Source organism: Cygnus atratus, chromosome 3 (genome assembly GCF_013377495.2).
Source record: "Cygnus atratus isolate AKBS03 ecotype Queensland, Australia chromosome 3, CAtr_DNAZoo_HiC_assembly, whole genome shotgun sequence".
In the NCBI taxonomy this organism is placed as follows: Eukaryota; Metazoa; Chordata; class Aves; order Anseriformes; family Anatidae; genus Cygnus; species Cygnus atratus.
In genome coordinates this window covers 99,378,968-99,400,755 of record NC_066364.1, presented here as the reverse complement: position 1 = coordinate 99,400,755, position 21,788 = coordinate 99,378,968, and positions in this window count along the sequence as shown.

The following is a 21,788-nucleotide window of genomic DNA, read 5'->3' as shown; positions in this document are numbered from 1 at the left end:
GAGGGATCATCGCCCTCCTATGTCAGTCAGCAGCCAGAGTGCCTGGAGCTCTGCCTGGGGAAGGATGAGGAGCTGACAGAGAGCTTAAGGATCAGGACAAAAGGGAGGGCAGGGACAGGTGATGTTATAGTGGGGGGTCTGTTACAGGCCACCTGATCAGGAAGACCAAGCAGATGAAGTTCTCTACAGACAGATCAGAGCAGCTTCATGTTCACAAGCCCTAGTCCTCACAGAGGACTTCAACCACTCCAAAACATACCCCACACCAGTGACATGTCTCTCCTGCCCAGCAGTGGATGAAAGGACAAGCCATTCTCTTTCTGGGAGTACAAGGAGTCCCTACCAGGGGAGTCACAAACCAAGAAATTACTTACAAAGCCTTTCTTTAGTGGGAGAGCATCTGGAAGGTCTCAGCAGATCCACTCTCTCTGAAATCTTTGGCATTATAACTGTGTCTGAGCTCTGGTAGTGGTAGTCAGGTAGATACACTTCTGCTGAAAAGTTTTGTTCCCATCACCTTTGGCTTACCTATTTAATGCCCATGGACATTTAAGGTATATTTCTTCCCCATAACTGTATTATTTTGTTTATTAATCTTCATCACTGCAATTATATTCTCATAAAGAAAATATGAGGTAATACTTACATTGCCATATATTTTGATGGTGGGTACAGTTAGAGAGCTGGGAATGAAGAAATCACTGTGTGAGGAAGCCTCTCTGCATTTTTTTTATTTATTTTTTTTTTGATAGTTATGGGTTATTTGATTTGATTAGCAGGAGTTAAATAATCTGTTTATTTGACAGCATATTTTAAAAGACCTTTGAGAGCAGATCACTGAATGAGTTGGATGGAGGCCACCCCTTGTTTCCAAGGCAGATGGATGGATGGGAGGAAATGCATTTAAGACAAGTTTCCTGTGCTTCCACTTGGGAGGAAGGAAGTCGGCCCCCAATGGACACAGCTTGCAACCCCATAAGCATACTTTTGCCTAAACAGGACAAATCTGAGCATGAATCAAGGGGTAACATGACACAAAGATTTCTGAAACATAAATGCATGAATAACTTTTCTTATTCATTGGCATATTCATTTTATCCATTGTTTCAAACTCACAAGTTTTGATTTAACTAAGAGTAGGTGTTATTTTAAATGAAAAGCAACTTTTCTTATCAAATACTAAAGCATGTTCATTCAAATACGTGGAAAATAAATCAACTTGAAAAAAAAAATAATAAAATCAACAAAGCCTATTTCGTAAAGCCATGACAAATGAATAAAAAGTTGCCATATAAAACTTCCATTCTTTTTTGAAAGTAAATGTCCCCAAATTTGGCATCCAACTCTAAAGAAAAGTTAAAGATTGTCTGTTTTCCAACTGCAGCAGATTGCCTTCGTTTTCAAACACCTAAATATACAAATTGAAATACTTTCACTTAATAGGTCTGTTGATTCCTTCCCATCCTCTGTCCTTTCAGAGAAAGGAACATCAGTCCATCGCATCCACTGTCTCTGTGTTTGTTCAGGGGTGAATCCTGGTTTCTAATTACTCTCCTTATCAAGGATATCTCCTTATCAGCCCTTATCAAGTGCTGATCATTGCAGATAAGTCTGGTATTTTTTGCATCAGACTCCTCCGCTGGGGATATCTGACTTCATCCAATCACTTGGTTTGCCTCCCCATAAAGCAAGTAACGTCATGCAGTGTGTGACTCCACTTAGTTCCTGGTCAGGTTTTGGCTAACACAGTTCGTGCTAATGCCTGGCGTATGCTGGGAGCACCAACATTAGGCCAAAGCAGGAGAAACACACGGACACGACGTGACAGACCAGAAGGGCTAGGGGTCGTGTGTTGTTCAATATCTTTATCAACAACATAGAAAATGGGATCAAGTACACCCTCAGCAGATGGCAGACGACACCAAGCTGAGTGGTGCAGTTGATACACCAGAAGGAAGGGATGCCATCCAAAGGGACCTGGACAAGATTGAGAAGTAGGCCCACATGAACCTAATGAGGTTCAACAATCTAAGTGCAAGGTGCTGCACCTGGGTCAGGGCAATCCCAGACATGAGCACAGACTGGGAGAACTCACTGAGAGCAGCCCTGCAGAGAAGGACTTGGGGGTTCTGGTGGATGAAAAGCTCGACAAGAGCTGGCAGTGAGCGCTTGGGATGTGTGTGCCCAGGATGCAGTTGGCCTTCTGGGCTGCATCAACAGAGGAGTGGGCAGCAGGTTGAGGGAGCTGATAGAGCCCCTCTACTCTGCCCTTGTGAGGCCCCACCTGGAGTGCTGCATCCACATCTGGGACCTGCACCACAAGAAGGATGTGGAGCTGTTAGAGTGGATCCTGAGGAGGGCCACAAAGATGATCAGAGGGCTGGAGCACCTCTGCTATGAAGAAAGGCTGAGAGAGCTGGGGCTGTTCAGCTTGGAGAAGGCTCTGGAGAGACCTCATTGCAGCTTTTCAATACTTTAAAGGGAGTTTTTAAAAAATAGGAAGAACAACTTTTTGCTCAGGCAGATAATGATAGGACAAAGTGGAATAGTATTAAAGTAAAAGAGGGGAGAGTTAGATTAGAAGTTAGGAGGAAATTCTTCACTCAGAGGTTGGTGAGGCACTGGAACAGGTTGCCAGGAGAAGTTATGGATGCCCCATCCCTGAAGGTGTTCAGGGCCAGGTTGGATGAGGCCCTGGACAACCGAATATAGTGGGTGGTATCCCTGCCCATGGCATTAGGGTTGGAACTAAGTGACCTTTAAGGTCCCTTCCAAACCAAGCCATTCTATGATTCTATGAATTAGAGAATTTGTGAGTTAGAGACCTCATGAGCTAAGTGATAAATTAGGGAATTCACATGCTAGAGCAATCTGTACAAAGGGGATTAAAGCTCTTGTTGTCATGTTTGTTTGCTTTCTTGCTTTCCTAATGAGATCATAAAATGAAGCTTAATTGACAGAGCAAGTTGTTCTGTTACACAGGAGATAATTTGAGAGATCTGATTAGTCCATGGCACTGTGACAGAGGCATTATCTCCTTGTATTTCCAACTGTCAGCTGCCGTGACATCAGAAGCCACTCATTTCTTACTAGTCGCTGACGTGCATTTCAGAAAGGCAATTATGCCTTTGAATGCAAGTCGAGTCATTGGAAAATAGACCAATAGATCTTTTTGGTCCAGGATTTCCTCTGCCACAGAAATCCCTCCTTCTAGTAAGCAGTCCCCCCAGGAAGTCCTCATCTTGTACCACACAACATGGTACTCCTCACATGTGTGGCCTTCACAAGAAAATGCTCTTTTTCTGTTGGTAGTAAAAGACAAAATATTCAAGTAAGAGCCACTCTACAAATTTGTCAATGGTAGAAGACAGATGTATAAACTCCAGATAGAGATCAGCAATGAACTTGGCAGCACAAGTAACCGTTCTGGTAGGTCATGATGGGTGTTTTCAGGGAATGGAAAGACACTGGATGAAATACCATGTCATGGCTACATATTTAGATTTTCTGACTAAGTGTAAAGCACTCTGACATGTACAAAAGATGATTGCAATGAATTAGGGGAGCAATACAGTGCAAATACAAAAGGAGTAGGAGCAAAACCCTCTGCTCACAGCTGATTTGCTTTCTTTAAGGGCAACTAATTTAGAGTTTTCAATAACCACTTTTATGCATCCTACCTGAAACTGTGTCCCGTGTAACTGGAAAGGAATTCCAAAAGTCTACAGATGGAAATCTACACGAAGTTATATGCTGGTAGTTACTACAAAATGTAGGTTAGGAAGAATTAAACTGTCAGGCACTCCTTCAGATTTGCTTAGTTCACTAAGTCAATGTCTTCATTATTTGAATTGTTCACAACTGGTTTTGTTCCCCACCACCACCCCCGAGAGGAGCTTCAACCATGATCCTATGAGGGACCCGGTTACATATTTCTTTTAACCCTCCTGTTCAAGAAGTACCACAGAGTCAGTATGTAGTCACAGTGCTCTCTGGAAATGCCCGGTAATGACCTGGAAAACTGAAAAAAGCCCTTGGAATGGTTAAGGAGAATTTGAAGGAATTCCTTCATGCAAACCTGGGCACCCTAAAAGAAAAATGCTTTCGAGTTCAAACTGTTGTTTATTTTGGAGCACATTTCTCTTTCTGCTTTCAATGGTGACCTAGGAATGAGCTCACAATTGGAAGCAAATCTGTCTTCTGTTTCCACTCCTAAAGGATTACCTACTCTCTGAAGCACATGGGGTTATTGATGGCCTTGCACCAAAATTATGATTTGGAATTCTGTGGAAAAAATAAACACACACATACACATGCTTGTGTGTGACACTGACAGATTTAAGTTAAAAAACTTGTTGAAACTTTACAATAAAAGAGATTGAATTTATAATAAATAGAAGGCTTCCTATATTCACAAATGTTCTGCTTTGTGCTTGTACAGGAAAATATCTAATCTAGCATGACTATGCGGGAGAACAGCAAAAATATATTGTTTTGTAATGTGCATGGGCTGTGTAGCATTTGGCAGCATCTCAGGCTGAGATCCAATTAGCAAACAACCTCTGCTCTGTCTGTGTGGGGTTGTTTAACATGGACTTCTACAAGTGGATCATGTGAATCAGTGCTATTGGCAGCTGGTTCCTGCTTCAGCTACAAGGCTGACGACAAACCCAGCAGAGTCTGCTCTGCCCATCATTCCACACTGCCCTCCAGAAGACCAGCACTGCAGATGACTAGCTGTGAACACCAGATCTTGCTAACATCACTTGTGCCAAGCCGAGTGTTGTCCATGGGGTTTTGAAGACAAGCGGAGCCTGCCTTGCTGTCCCTGCAAGGGTCAGTACGTGTAATGCCACGTGAGAGTCACCTCAAGTGTCATTGCCAAAGATGCCATCATCTTGATTTCATACCATCTTCTGATTTTGCTTTTCTGACCTTTTAAGTGCACAGTCCCTTAAATCCCTTTCCCACATCGGGACAGCTGGGTCCAAATCCACTCCACAAACGTGTTAGGAGCTTTACTATTCCAGCCTGGGAAGAGTTTCTGGGTGCCAGTGAGTGTCAGCTGACCCAGCAGGGTGCAGAGATGGAAGCTTCTTTGGTTTGAGTTAAGGAGAAATGGCTTTATTTTTTCTCTTGCAGCAGTTAACCTATTAAACTGAATCTTGACAGAAAGCCAAATACAGTAGTGACGGACATGGTATAACAACATGAGGAGAACATCAAAAAAATAGAGAAAACAGGTTATAACTTCTTTGTTTGGGGAAGTGTCATCTCTCTTTGAAATCACTTATTCTGAAACCCCTGGGAAATTACCTGGCAGATGATTTCTTAAGTTTGCTTTGGTTTCTGCTCATTCATACCTCTCCTTCTGCCTTTTGTCTGTCCTTCACACATTTCAGAAGGATTATAAAAAACACCATAAAACCCAAATCTACAGATGCAGGAGAGACGTCTCTTAAGTCATTCCTTCTCTTTTTTCACTGATGTATTCTCTCAAGAGTGATAATCATCTTTTTTGAAATGCAGGTCTAAGACGGAAGGAATTTTTATCTGGAAGAGTAATATAAATTAGTTTTGACTGCCAGTTTCCACTGATTATTACTTTCCAGGCGGAATTCCTACAAATTCTTGAGGCATGACCTCTGATGAAAAAATAAACCCCTTTAAAACTTGTTTGAGAAATTCCAGATAACTTTCACAAGAGATTTAATTTTAGAGCATTAACACAATCTTGGTTGGAAAGATAAAACTACAATGCAGTTATTTGGTAGGAGTCATTACTGAACAGTGAAGTCATTTGAGCTTATTTTACTGTGCTTATCTCTTTTTTTTTTTTTTCTCTTTCCCTCAAACTAATTTTATTATGCATTACTCAGTGCACTCTGGATTCACCCTCATAAAAGGATAAAGTATCTCAGCAGATATCCAGGCTTAGGCAGTCAGTTTGAGAGTAAACGCACAAGCCTTAGTTATCTACACCAAACAGTCACTGCACAGGGTATCGTCTACATATTGTCAGTTAATGTTCATTAGCTTGTAAATCTTGGGTTTGTGAGGCTTAAGTGAAGGTAAAAGCTGCCACAGATAGAAAAGAGCTGTTTTAAATACCAGTGCCAAGCACTTACTAATAGCAAATACATCTTTGAATCAGATTTCACCTTTCTTAAGCAAATAAATTAGAAAATATTTGCACCAGCAAATCAAGAAAGCCATTTCCTTGCACCTCTATTTGATAGTCAGATAGATGAAAGGTGAAAAACACATGTTGGAAGATATTAGATTATACTGCAATTATTTTCATGCTCTTGAATGTGTAGGGACAGAGTCCCTGTTTCTGTACTCACAAGTGCATGCTCCAGGAGCTGCACCGACGTCAGTGCTGTTCTGCACAAGCAACTGCCCGTCCACATGCAGGTGAATGAGCAGAGCCGTACAGAGCCCGATAACTTCAGATGTACCACGGGGAAGTTCAGCAGCAGCACTACACAACAAAGTGTCCACATTTACAGCTGCGGCCTGGTCAAGGCACCTGCCTCAGGGCTAAGGGATGAGAGCTATGATGCGCTGAAGACAACAATGTGCCAAACATGCAGGGCATCCAGACAGGATTATTTCTGTGCCCTCACATGTTACTTCAGACCTGTCAACCACGTAGCCAGCTGAGACTTCACAAAGCTGAGGAATGGGCACTGGTTTTAGAATTAGCACTTGGCTGCTGTCCCAGGGAGAAGTCCAGCTGTGCTCTCACCTATACCTGAGGCATTACATATTCGTTTTTTTCAGCCTGATTTCTGTCTTCCAAAGTGTTTCTCTTCCCACACGAGCATGAACATCAAGCACGACCCAAGGCCCCAGGCATGCTGAGAGGTGATAACTGGCTGCATGTGTACATGCCTCTGCCCACAGACACTGCTCTGTATGGCTTATGTCTCTGCAGGAGTAGGCACAAACCATGGATAAGAATCTGAGTAGGTCATTAGAAGTTTCTATGTCTGAGGACTAACTTAAAATAAAGCTTAACCTTTTCTTCCTGACAACAGCTTACAACACTACTTCAGAAATTCACTGCCCTGCATGAAAGGAGCATGATCACTTTTTGGCTAGAAAAATAGCCTTTGCAGAACATGTTTCCATTTGGAAAAAGTCCCTATTTTCCTGCAGAAACTTCAAATTTAGTCCTCACTCTTCCCTTTTGTTTTGTCATTCTCTAATCCCTTATTTTCCATTAGCCCACACTGCTCATCTCACTGGCAAAATGGATGAACACAGTGGGGAAGGAAGGAAGAAAGCAACCCAGAATTTCACTAACCAAAATCCTTTCTCTATTTCTACTCAAATTTTCTCAGGCATCAATCTTCTGGCTACACTTTTCTGCTTCTCGCTATGCTGGGTCAAAAGGGTATTCCACCTTAATCCCTTCCTCTTGTCTATGCTTCCCTATCAGGGTTCACTGCGTTATTTCTTTATTGCAACACAAGAAAGTCAGATTTCAGCTTCACGCTTACATGGAATAATGTCGGCATTGACTAATATCTTAATGTATGCATAGGTATGTCCCTGGTGTTTATTTATGTAACCTTTTTCTTCTTCAAGGAGTTCCCAGCTTCTTCAGCCAAATAAGCTGTTTTCTCCACTAACTTAGCTTTATTCAATACAATCTGCTTTGGCTCTCGGAAATTTCACCTTTTCCAAGGTCATTTAAATTTGTCATGTGTACTAGTACATGACTGATAGTGCAGCTAAGCAGGAGTCATTCATTTACCTGAAATACATGCACATAAATTTGGGGGCAAAAAAAGTCATTTGAAAGCCAAAACTTTCTCAGTTGTTTTATGAGCACCTCCATATAGTACCCATTGGATCAGGTCCATTCCTTGCTTGACCAAACTCATTAACCAGAGTTGGAATTGAGATCACTCCTCTGAGAAATGTAGGCTTTTGTTTTTAATAAAACATGTGGGCCAAATTAGTACATAAATAAATGAATGACTTTCAAGAATCCTAGATAACACTTGCTGAGCAATGGGTCAGGCCAGATTTAATCAAAAAATCTTTCTGCTGCGTGTAAATGATTATGTCATAGCATTTGTCTTTAATTACTAAACTCTTTCCAAAGGCTTGACTCATGGCATGTTTCTCGGTTAACCACAAAAACTTGTACTACAAGATTTGTCATATAGATTCTTTTTTTTTTTTTTTTTTCCTACAGCATTGTTAAGCCCTGGCTCCTGAAAAAGGAACTTAACAACATCCCAGAGATAGACACTTGATCTTTACAGTAGTAAGAGTTTTTTGGTGGTGGTTGTTTGTTTGTTTGTTTGTTTTAATGTAAAGTTTCCATATAAAAGAAAAATGCACTTTTAACTCATAAGGAATATTGTAAGATCCTTAATATTAACATCAAATCACAAAGCTGAAAGTGTTTTGAGTCTATCTACTTAAATATCTCTATAAATCCAAGTATGAAAGAACACTTTTGTAAATCTACATACAAATACTTCTGTACCAAGTTGGACTTCTTCCTATATGCCATGATGGTGGACCCTTCCCAATGGCAGATATTTAAAAAAAAAAAAAAAAACCACCTTCATTCTCTCTCTCTTCACTCTCTCCTTGCTCCTAGCTGTGCGATACTTCTTGGTATCCATGAACCCCTTCCTTTGTATGGGTTGAGATTGAGGTGAGGAAAATGAAACGTGCCAGCTATTTTGAATTAACAGACCTACCTGGGAATCTAAAAAGTATTTGATGAAAAAAAGAACTATGGTCATAATTATTATTATTTTTAAAGAAAATATTGACCTGCTCTTCATCCAGCTCTGAGAAGGACACTACAACATTCATCTGGTGTCCTTGTAATCACAGTGAAAGTTGGAGACAGATGTAACAAACAGAAGCAGTTTGTACAGATAAGATGGAAATTTAAAACATCTTTTACTTGCATCTATGTAACTTGAGTCTGATATGGAGAAAATGAGGTGTACCAAGTACTGCAAGTTGATGGTACTTAGAGCAGAGTAGAAACAGGCTCCATGTGTCTTTCGGAGAGAAATATAGCAGTTGGAGGCTGTCAGAAAAGAAACACATTCCTTCAGTAAATTTATACAGTGCTGCAAGGTGCTGTCACAGGAACTGTTCAACTCCCTTCACTGCAGATTTCAGCAAAGCTGCTGTCAGAAGTGCACTATGCACTAAATAGCCCTGACAGCATCCCCATTTCTTCAGCTTCTTTGACTACTGGCCTTATACTATCCAGTCATAGGATATGACCCACACGATATGCAGCCCATCACAACCAGATGATTCACCACAACACATAGGAGACGACTTCGATGAAATTTCTCTAGCTCAAATAGATAAGTAGAAATGTTGGGAGAAAAACGTGTTGACTAGTCTGTAAAACAAGTAACATCTGAGAAAAGAGCTACTCACCTACCAATGTGCCTGAGATAAAATAAAAGCTATAGGAATACTCTGTAGCACTCACCACAATTCATGTGCTCACCCAGTTCATTAAGGAAAAATACCTCTGCATTGACCGCCCGTTATAAGAAGCAGTAGGGCCACCAACTAGGATAAGCTTGTGTAGCTGTTGGCTGACTCTGGGGACAGCAGGGAGGAAGTGGTGAAGTTATAAAAGAGTGGAGAATGACTACTGGAAGTTGTCTTGATGTAGACTTAGCACAGCTGAAGGGGCAGGTTGTTTGGAGTATAGTTTCAGAAAGAGTAGGCATCTCCACTTACTACAGTAAGCTGGATGGGGCACTTTGTTCTTAAAGCCATATACTAGGGAAGAAAATACTGTTTCATACCCTCTGGACTTGCCTTTATTGCTAAAGTACATTAAAAAATGTTCCCTTCTGGGAGCAGCCAAAACTTCAACAGAAGCATGGAAGTTAACATCAGGACAAGACAGATCTAGGCAGAAATCTGTTGTTGGGATAATACCGATGGGCACGGCAGTTGTAGTAGTTCTGTTCTCTTCTTCTCGGTTTCCCCCTACAGAGTTATTTGGGCTTCTTTCTTCACCCCAGGACTTGATTTGCTATCTATAGCTACTAGATTTCCCTGGGTGACATCCATACTTAGCCAGGAATTTCTAATGAAATTTACTTTCTCTCTTTGAATTATGTACCTCGCTTCCCCTATGTTAATCATTAATCTCTGTAATTATCCTTCATCACTGTATCAGCCAATTCATTTTTGCTTATAGACTTATGATATTTCCCTACTACAAGACTCTATATTTCTTACCAAAATCCTGTGCTTTGAACTTTTTCTTTTTCTTTTTTTTCTTTTTCTTATGTTCTTGCACTCCTGCCACGTGTTCTCATGCTACACATTTGTTAATTGTTGTTAATAGGTGTGGCTTTGTTTGCCACCTGTGGTGGTTCACATATTCCACTTGAATTTCTGTTATTCTTTTTCTTTTCAACTAATTCTCAATGATCTTAAAATGCAAATGAGTTTTTCTTTGGAAAGATAGAGGCACCTCCTTTTCATTTTGTTCATCACATGATAAATATGCTTTGTAGGGATTTAAGGTGTTTTTTGATGTTAAGATTTTTATGTTGTGAATGTCAAATGTGGATGGTAAGGTCCTGGGGCCAGACTTTTAAAATGTTGTGAATTGGCCTTAAGTCGTTGTAAGAATACAGACAAATAAATAAGCCCTAAAACAGCAGAGCTTGCTTTGGGACTGCATGTTTTAATCCTTGCTTTAAAATGATCCATGTAACAAAGCAAAGTGGACTAACAAATATTTCTATAGAGGAGGAGAACTGATGTTTTTGTTGTTAAAAATATTACAGAAGCATATATATGCTTCCCTACCTTAAACAGACTAAATGATGAAAAGAAAAGTCCTGAGAGGTAAATTTATTTATTTCACTCATGTTTTCATGTCTCTAAACTTTTTTAATGCTAACTACAGTTTTGTTGAGACCAGCAAGGTGTGTAATTACATGTTGCTATGACATTTTTCTGGAGTTTTGCACTACTGTAACCTACAGAGTAAGGATGACTGTGAACAACATTTATGCATTCATTAGAGTAAAAAACTTTAAACGTCTGAGCAGAGATATGACTAAGATAAGCATATAATATCAAGGAAGAGGCCCTTTCTGCACTGGGGACATCTTCCTGGGAAAGGAGGGTGCCACCACCAGTTCTCTAGCAGCCGGGTATTTCTGTAAGGCAGTATTTGAGAAGCTGGATACAAGAGAGGTTCGACTGGTATCAAAGTTGCCTCTGTCTTAATTCAATGCTTTAAGTTGTACTTAGCCTCTGCTTGCTGCCATCTTAGAGCCAGGTGATTACACCATACAAGGTATAAATTAAATATCTTTATTTCGCTGAGCATCTACTGCAATTTGAGGGCTATGTTTTCTCATTTGTTGTATATGTGAACTGAACAAACCTGGCTTTGACTCAAGTGAAATTTGGCATGGGGCAGTGGCCTACTGGCCTCTAGGACTTTCACAAGAATGTGAATCCACATTTTATGTGGCTATGTACTAGTGAATGGAATGTTTAAATAAATATCAAATTGAGCCACTTAGCCCTGAATCAACAAATACAGTGTCCCAAAAGGGATTCCCCACAATTTATAGCCATGTGTTGTGGAAGATTCATATTCAACTGATTTCATGAGGCTCTGAGTTTAAGACTGGTTGAAGGCAAGCAAACTCCTCTCCTAGTGAATTCATAAAGCATAGCGTATTGCTCCAGCTGCATGAAACCTTGAGCAGACCTTTGATCCCAGGGCAGATCCACCTCAACAGCTAAGCACCATGCTTATAGTAAGAGCCTGTTCTTATGGCTGCAGTGTTCAGACATTTCCTTGCCTCTCTCCCTCTTTTCCCACACTCCAGTAAGAGAATGCATTTTTAATAACCAAAAATATCCTTTCCCCTGTACAGCAGGTAGGTTAGTCAGAGGTAAAAAAAATAAAAATAATTAAAAATTCTATTGAAACTTTTGTCTTTTTCCCTATTTTTTTAAAAGTACTTAAAACAAGTTTAGACAAGAACCTATATTATAATCTTTCTTCTATAACATAGTAATTAAAAATACTGTTCACTTTGTTCTTCATATCGTAATGGGCCAGACACTCATTCTATACACTATGGACAAGGTCTCTTTTATTAGTCTTTCTTCAGCTGCCCACCTATTTTTGAAGAAAATGGAGAAGCTGAAGGAATACGAACCTTACTTATCCCACTGGAAATTTTGCAAAGGTCATCTGCTTTTCTTTCTGAGTTAAAAAAAAAAAAAAAAAAAGGTTCAAAAGGTACTTTCCCTTCTGTGATTTAAATTCGTGATCATTTATCACCATGCCAGGTCAGTTTGTCTTTTAAAAGAAGCTTTCCAGAAAGAAAAAGGATGACTTACGATTTAGGACACAAAGAACTTTTCCTACTGCCAAAGCTAGCCACAAAGAGGTTCAAATGCCATCACCTCAGTGGTGTGTTTTTGCCTGGCTGTCAGTACACAGATATAATTGGAACCCACCAGGAAAATACAGTTTCTGGAAAATTGAGAAGTTTCATAAGTACAAATTCAAATCTTCAAATTGAGTGGAGTGGAACTGAAACACTGAAACTTGGTACCATTATTTTGAAGTTCAGGTTCCATGAAACACTGTTTGTTGCTCTGAAAGAAGAAAAAAAAAAAAAACAAACAAATGGGATCAGGGTGTTGAGTGCTGAGGTTTCCAAAGAAGACTGAGTTTACATGACAAAACAAATATTTCTTATTTGAAAAAAGTTGGTTAAATGTTAGTCCGATGGTAAGCTAGCCAGATCATATAAGATGGTGGTGGTTAGGTCATGGCTGGAAGAAGAATTAAAAGGATTTGTTCTACAATATTCTAACTAAAAATGATGATTACAGTGCAACATGTACTTGAACATCTGACGTGAATTTCTTGAATTTTGTACTTCATGCAGAAAGGAGAATGTACATGAGAAAAATCTGTATTTTAGTCACTTACAAAGAGCTTTTTGCCCACGCTTATTGCAAACTTTTCACAGCTGCCCAGGACAACAAATGCTATCTCCATCCAGCTTAATAGCACCACCATAGTATGTGTACATTGAAGAAACATTCATCCGATAGGTCTTAACTTTTCACAAGGTGTACCATTTCTGCCATGTCAGTGGACTATGACTGCAATGACATTTTCAATCAGTACCACGAGCTTTAGATCTGGCCTTTGGTGTTTTTACTTGTGTAGCCTGGGAAAGAGGGAATTTGGTGCTTCCCTGGAAGTCTCTTGGGAACAGATTTCACCTTGTTCACCTGCTCCAGCACAGCTGGAAAGTTGGGGAGAAGTGAACTAGTTCTCTGAGGACACCCAAGATAGTTGTGAGCTCATACCGTAGGTGAAATGAAAATGTTGGACACACTAATATCTATGCTTTGATGATGACAGCGAGAAAACAATGTTCTGTTTGAGACAACACTTTTTCATTTCTTCTGAGCTTCCATTTTCTGTTCTTCATTTCCTTTCATTCTACTTTTCTGTTTCACTTCCTTGCCCTTGTTCTTTATTTTTACTCTTTTCCCTCACCCTATCACTGTCACTGCCCTTACCCTTTCCCTATGAAAAAATTCTTATCCTTTTTTGTTTGTTATACTCTCACATATCCTTCTGTCTTGCCTTTCAATTCTTCTTTCAATTTCCCTTCCTTAATCTTGTAAAACAATACTTCATGGTTTAAACTAAATTTGTTACCTCTTTCTGGTTGAAAGACTTTATTAAGTTATTCTAGGTTATGTCAACCGACTTCAACAAAAATGGCTTTTGATTTCGTATCAGTTCAGATACTGACTAGTACTCATGCTTTTTTTTCTCTTTATTGGATTTGACATAAATATCCACACTGAGATCCTTGCCAGCGTTTGTTTTCCCTTTTGCACAAAATGAAGAATACAATAATTTTGCCAGTAGATTTTGTGATCAGCAAAATATTTGCACAGCCTTTTATTTTTCTAAACAAAAGAGGTGGGGCTTGAATGATTCAGGGAACCCATTACACTCTCTCAACTCAGTTCTCCTGCGGTCTCGGATGTCATCAGCTGGATGGCCTTAGTTTTACCCTAAGGACCCATCACTGATCAGGACAGGTTGCATAGGTGCACAGAGCATGCTTCGACTTCAATATTTATTTCACACAGAACTCAGGGCTTCCCACCAGTGCTCAATAAAACATTCACCAGGCCTATGAGTTCCCTTCTAATACACAGACATAAAATATGTCCCTTGGCAGAGACAACATTCTTTTTTCCCACAGAAAAAGGGGGAAAAAATCCTATTGCACTGCTGGGGAACACTTGGCTCTCTAGGGAAGTGGTCTGTGCTCTGGAGCAAGAGGGTGTGATGCAACATTTACCACCCCACTAATAAATGACAATCAGCAAATGCTGCGATGGAGTGAAATATCACAGTTAGGCCAGAGTGCAAGTGAAGGGTCATGGTGTGCCTCCAGGCCCCATCAGAGCTGTGGTTAGCAGCTGTGGTGGCTGAGCAGAAGTAGCTTGAGCTTTGCATGGCTGTAACACAAGCCTGAATGTCGCAGAGGCAGGCTGGAGACACCACAATCCTCAGTGCTCACAACACCTCCTTGAAAGGCACATCTGGGTCCACACCTGCTGGTGGTAGGTGTGAGAAGTTGTGGGGCTGGGGGGGCTGCTAGTCCTTCCACCTTCCCCTGCTCAGTGTGAGCTGTGCTGCCCTTTTTCCAGGACACATGGCAAAACCACAGTCCTGCCTCTGTTAGCCTTACTTAGAACCATGTCCAAAGGCAGCCTTTCTCTTTTGAGGGTCCTGTAGCGTTCATCCAGGCTTCTGTAGTGCAATATTTTGCAGACAAACACAATGAGGAGTTGGAGATTGATCTTGCACAACATACTCCATACAGTTATCACAGCCTTCCTCATCTAATTGAAAAATAGCTGCAGCTTCTAAAATGATTTTTGCAGCTAGAAGAGTTACATTAGAAAATGTATATTCCTAACAATTGCAATAACCTACTGCAGTACTTACCAAAGATGTCTGCATTTGTACTTACTAAAAAGACTTTCTATCCTGGCCTTTGAATCATGGTATATAGTAACCCAGCAGGAACTGTAGTGGATCATCACCGGACTATTGAACCTGAAAGGGACCTTTTTCCATCCACCCATGAAAACAGATTGAATGTCTTGACTTTATGGATAAAAAGTGCTGTTCTGAGCACCCTGTTCCTCCCCTGATGATGGCTGTTACAATAGAAAATAGTGACTTGTTTGTTATCCAGTGCTGCCGGCGGATATGTTTTTATGCCTGTTCATTTGGGTGTCCTACAGCACTAGGACAAAATGTGTCCCAATAACAAAAGCAGCCCTTTGTGATTTTTTCCAAGAACATGCTCCCTTCGTTCTATTCTATGACACCAATCAGCATTTCAGTGCAGAAAAGTTGATTTTTTATTAAAAATGACATGCCACAGTTTTTTTCCTTTCACGTATAGAAAACTATTTTGCATGTGTTTGTGTGAAGGGCATAGTTTAGGTTTCAAAGTGTGCATTTTTTTACTGATTGAACTCTCAAACAAAAATAATGATGTTCCTGTCTTGTAGGTTTGTTTAGTGCTTACAGAATCACAGAATGACAGAATCGTCTAGGTTGGAAGAGACCTCCAAGTTCACCTAGTCCAACCTCTGACCTAACACTAACAAGTCCTTCACTAAACCATATCACTAAGCTTTACCTCTAAACGTCTTTTAAAGACCTCCAGGGATGGTGACTCAACCACTTCCCTGGGCAGCCCATTCCAATGCCTAACAACCCTTTTGGTAAAGAAGTTCTTCCTAATATCCAACCTAAACCTCCCCTGGTGAAACTTGAGGCCATTCCCTCTAGTCCTATCACTAGTTGCCTGTGAAAAGATGCCAAAACCCAGCTCCCCACACCTTCCTTTCAGGTAGTTGTAGAGAGCAATAAGGTCTCCCCTGAGCCTCCTCTTCTCCAGACTAAACAACCCCAGTTCCCTCAGCTGCTCCTCACAGGACTTGTGTTCCAGGCCCTTCACCAGCTTCGTAGCCCTTCTCTGGACATGCTCTAGGGCCTTGATGTCCTTCTTGTAGCAAGGAGCCCAAAACTGAACACAGTACTTGAGGTGCGGCCTCACCAGAGCCGAGTACAGGGGGACAATCACTTCCCTAGTCCTGCTGGCCACACCATTTCTGATCCAAGCCAGGATGCTGTTGGCCTTCTTGGCCACCTGAGCACTCTGCTGACTCATATTTAGCTAACTGTCAACCAATACTCCCAGGTCCTTCTCTGCCAGGCAGCTTTCTAACCACTCATCTCCCAGCCTATAGCTCTGCATGGGGTTGTTGTGCCCCAAATGCAGGACCCAGCACTTGGCCTTGTTGAGCTTCATACAGTTGGCCTCAGCCCATCGGTCCAGCCTATCCAGATCCTCCTGCAGAGCCTTCCTACCCTTGAGCAGATCGACACACACCCCTAACTTGGTGTTGTCTGCAGACTTACTGAGGGTGCACTCAATCCCCTCATCCAGACCATAGATAAAGATATTAAAGAGAACTGGCCCTAGTACTGAGCCCTGGGGGACACCACTAGTGACCGGCCTCCAACTGGATTTAACTTCATTCACCACGACTCTTTGGGCTTGGCCACCCACCTAGGTTTTAACCCAACAAAGAGAACGCCAGTCCAAGCCATGAGCAGCCAGTTTCTTGAGGAGAATGTTGTGGGAAACGGTGTCAAAAGCCTTACTGAAGTCAAGGTAGACCACATCCACAGCCTTTCCCTCATCCACTAAGCACATCACTTAGTCATAGAAGAAGATTGGGTTCTTCAAGCAGGACCTGCCTTTCTTAAACCCATGCTGACTGGGCCTGATCGCCTGGTTGCCCTGCAAGTGCCGCGTGATGACACTCAAGATAATCTGCTCCATGAGCTTCCCCGGCACCAAAGTCAGGCTGACAGGCCTATAGTTTCCCGGGTCCACCCTCTGGCCCTTCTTGTAGATAGGCATCACGTTTGCTAGCCGCTAGTTGACTGGGACCTCCCCTGGTAGCCAGGACTGCTCATAAATGATGGAAAGCAGCTTGGTCAGCACTTCCTCCAGTTCTCTCAGTACCCTCAGGTGGATCCCATCCGGCCCCATCGACTTGCGTACATCCAAGTGCTGTAGCAGGTTGCCAACCATTTCCTCATGGATTATGGGGGCCACATTCTGCTCCCCCTCCCCTTCCACCAGCTCAGGGGACTGGGTACCCAGGGAAGAACTGGTCTTGCTGCTAAAGACTGAGGCAAAGAAGGCATTAAGCACCTCAGCCTTTTCCTCATCTCGTCACCAAGTTTCCCCCGCATCCAGTAAGGATGGAGATTCTCCTTAGTCCTCATTTTGGTGTTTACGTGATTATAAAAATAAAAACATAAAAAATTGTTATCTTTAAGAGTGGTAGCCAGACTGAGCTCCAGATGAGCTCAGTCGACAAGGGGGAATGGGCTAGCTACAGTTGCGCCAGGGGAGGTTTAGGTTGGATATTAGGAAAAACTTTACCAAAAGGGTTGTTAGGCATTGGAATAGGCTGCCCAGGGAAGTGGTTGAGTCACCATCCCTGGAGGTATTTAAAAGACATTTTAGATGTAGAGCTTAGTGATATGGTTTAGTGGAGGACTTAAAACACGCCGTCATAACGAGGTGGTTACAGGGCGCTGGGCGCCCCTCCCCGTGCCCGGCGGGCCCCGCGCGCCGCCGCCCTCCCGCCTGTTTCTGGGCAGAGGCCGTGGGCGCAGCCGGCGTGGCCCTGGCACCGCCCGCTCCCTGCCAGCCTCTGAGAGTTGGCGGGGGCGGCCTGGCAGCGCCGCTGACCTGGGACCGCCCTGGCCAAGCGAGAGGCCGAGGTGCCCCCGTAACGCCTGGGGGGGCGTTGCGGCTGCGCCGGCTCTGAGGCAGCCGGCCTGCCTCGACTACTGAGAGTAATGTTTAGTGTCGTGATTACCCGACTCTAATACAATCAGTGATCTGATATGAAGGACTGTCTTCCTGATGCATGTTTAGCAGAAAATACAGTGAAAACAAACCCTGCCTTCTCTAAACTTCAGTCTCTGAAGTAAGAGAAAAATATTTATTACAGATGATCTTAAAGAGGTTATTTCCCCAGGCCGTTTAAATTGCAATGTAGTACTACTATGCATATTTAAAAGATTTTTATCATAGTCTCTCAAGTCTTTTCCTTGGACTTGGATTATTCCTGCAGGCCAAGTCTCTGTACCTATCAACCTACATTCTAGATTTGGCTTCTTTCAAAATCCAACCTCTCCTGCAGTGAATACCATCCACCTTGGTGATCCCACATGGATGGATAGCCAGTGCCACTTTCCTGGTGTTAGAAGAGTCCTTCCAAGCCTTTTTGTATGTGCCATTTTCATGTGTTGCCTTGCAAACTTAAGTCAGACATGGAACAAGGTATGGTGGTAGGCCACTGCTCACCACTGCAGAGTACAGCCTGGGAAGTAAGCAGTTACATGCGTTTTCCTTCTGTCTTTCTCAAAAAATCTCAAGCAGAGGCACTTACGTATATCCATTCAGATGAGTCAACAGGCCTCTATGCTGTCAGTGGACTGACAGCAGGATCAGACTGGACAGTGCGTACAGACAACACATACAGAAGAGGGCCGTGTTAGAGAGGGGTTACTTCTGAGCACTGCCACTGAAGTCACACACTGAGAATTTTGTTTATAAAGTGAATTCCGTAGGTACAAGTCATCAGGAGAAGAAAAGCCCCATGGACAATATTATATAATCCAGATAAATTTACTAATAGGGGATTTTCCAGTGGAAGAAACCTTACATCATGCTTAAGCGAGTAAAAATAAACCTGGCACTTGCACTTGTTCTAAATACAAGAAGAGTCTTGATGAACTACTAGTTACATTTTTTGGCTAATTATTAGTCATGCTGAGCATTGTGGTGTTAGTTGCAAACTTATTCCATAACTGCATCCTAACCTCAATATTAAAGTAACATAGACATTCAAAATCAGTTTCTCTGTAAGGCTCACTGTTTCCAGAGAACAATGCATTTTCCTTTCCTAATTATTCCTAATGTTTTAGCCATTATTGAACATTTTATGGCCTCTGCAGAGAATAAAATAGCAGTGTAATTTGAAAACAAACAAGTTACTTGTGAAGTAAAAGAAAAGAGTAAAATAAGGATTGTATAATCCCCCTCATCCATCCCAACATGTCAGATACATTTAATAAACTTTCTTGTAGTTGAAAAGCAATGACTTTCACTGCATTTTGCATCCAAAGGTCAGTAGTGGAAGAAGTCGTGGCCCAGTGTTAGCAGCTTGCTTTTTTGTTAAAATAGCACATAAAAAGCAAAAATTATAAATTGTGTTTATGACAGAGTGAAAATAAAAAAGATGCAGAGATTGAAAAGGATCCAAAGTGTCACTGAAAAGGGAAGCTCTGGCCTTAAGAACAAAGTAAACGCATAAGAGGTCTGTTGCCTGGGAAGAAAACCTTTATTTTCGGAGAGAGAGAGGGAAGAGAAAGAAAGAGAAAGAAAAAAAAAAAAAGAAAGAAAGAAAGAAAGAAAGAAAGAAAGAAAGAAAGAGAAAGAAAGAGGAAGAAAGGAAGAAAGAAGAAGAAAGAAGAAAGAAGAAGAAAAAGAAAGAAAGAAAGAAAGAAAGAAAAGAAAGAAAGAAAGAAAGAAAGAAAGAAAGAAAAAGAAAGAAGAAAGAAGGAAGGAAGGAAGGAGGGAAGGAAGAGAAATGAAGAAAGGAAGAAAGAAAGAGAGAAATAAAGAAAGAAAGAAAAGTCTGTATTCCACGTCTGTAACTTTTGATAAAAAACGGAATAGCCAAGTAGACAAGGTGCTTCTGTTGACTCACAGCATCACTATGTATCTGTAAAACACATGGTGAAGTAGACACAGTTTTCCTTGACTGAGCAATTTAATTATCCAGAGAGAAAAGCATATTTGGGTTTGGCAAAGCCTAAATGGCCACCTTTTATTTACACAGCCTTACCATTAGGTCCATCTGAACCAACTCCGTCTGAGCAAACCCAAGTTTGTGGCAAAGAGAGGTTATTTGTATGAAAAAGGAAGTCTTCTGAGCTTCTGCTCCATAGAGAGCCAAAATCAAGGTGGGTTTGCCTGGGTGTCAGTTACAGCTTGTATGTACTGATCTTACAAACAAGATAAGTTACAACAGCTTTAGACCAACTGGCTACAAGTCCCAAAGGGGCAGATAAGAATGAGGGAAATGCAGATGTTCCTTTTCCTTCACACATCTTTCGCTGGGGGTGGACAGTGCATCATATAGAAGTTGGCCAGTACTTGTTGCAGCTGTCTAAATTTGGCTATTCCCTTTCCCTCCACCCCCACCTTTTCCTCTTTCCAAGTAGCAAATGGAGCATCTCAGCAAAACAGCTGACCTGAAGTCTATATCAGGTACAGGGGTTTTCCTACTGGGGATGGTCATTCCTCTACCACCTTTACCTTTGCCAAAGGGATTTGCCAAAGGAAATAATTCCTGTCACATGTGAATTCCTTTTCCTACACTGAGTCTTGGCATCGCTAGCATCTTAACCACTTCTTTCAGCTGGGAGAGAATCAGCCCAGCTCTTGTAATTCTCAAACTTGTTCCAGCTTTCTTCAAAAAAAAATGGGCTGCTGTCAGAGCTGCTATTTCCAGGCAAATAGAGGTAGCAAAGTCTATCCACAGTGGACTGTAGATTCTAGACTTGCTTAGAAATGGAAATAGCAAATTTGATCATGTCACACTCCTGTCAGTTCCCAGCTGGCAGCAAGAAGGACTGAACACAGCTATAGCACACCATCTCAGCACCCCTCAGGAGAAACCTGGAGAAGCTATATCAGCTGGCACGGGTGTTCAGAAGAGGATAACTTACACACGCCAAGCCAACCTTAAGAAAACAGACCATTTCTGAAAGGAGTTACATGTAGATGCAACTCCCAGAAGGCCACCAATGTCCCTCTGCAGTTTCCTAGGGCACATGAATTAGAATTGAAGCTCTTTTCTGATCTATGCTTTGCTAGCTGACTCCACTCTCAGTTGAAATGGTTAACTGTGAGTGAAAAGCTGGTGGTCTCTATATAACATATAGCTCTATATATCATCACAAATGGACCTTCAATACCTTCCTTTCAATGAAAATCTTGAATGTGAATTTTTCCTTTCCTCTTCTATCTGAGATGGTTACAATGGTATAGGTGGAGGTAGTATGGGTGCACTGGCCTACGCAGTGAATAGTTTGGTCTGTAGCCTCTCTCAGCTAATGTTAAGTATAAGAAGACAATAAACTTTCTTTTTTCTTTTTTAACATAGACTGTGTTCATTGAGCTCCCCCTTAGAGAAAAACAAAACAAAACAAAAAACCCACAAAAAATAAAACAAAACAAAACAAACATATTAACATGTAAAGTATTCAAATATTATATGGAAACATTGACATGGCAAACACTGTGCTACATTCTTTTTTTTCCAGAGCAAAACCATCCCCTTTAGATCACCTTGCTTTGGCAGATTATCAGAGCAAACAGAAGAGAGAGTTTGTTCAACATCTTCATCGACGACCTTGATGAGGGAATAGTGTCTGCCCTCAGCAAGTATGCTGATGACACAAAGCTGGGAGGAGTGGCTGATACGCCAGAAGGCTGTGCCATTCAGCGAGACCTGGACAGGCTGGAAAGATGGGCAGGAAGAAACCAAATAAGGTTTAATAAAAGCAA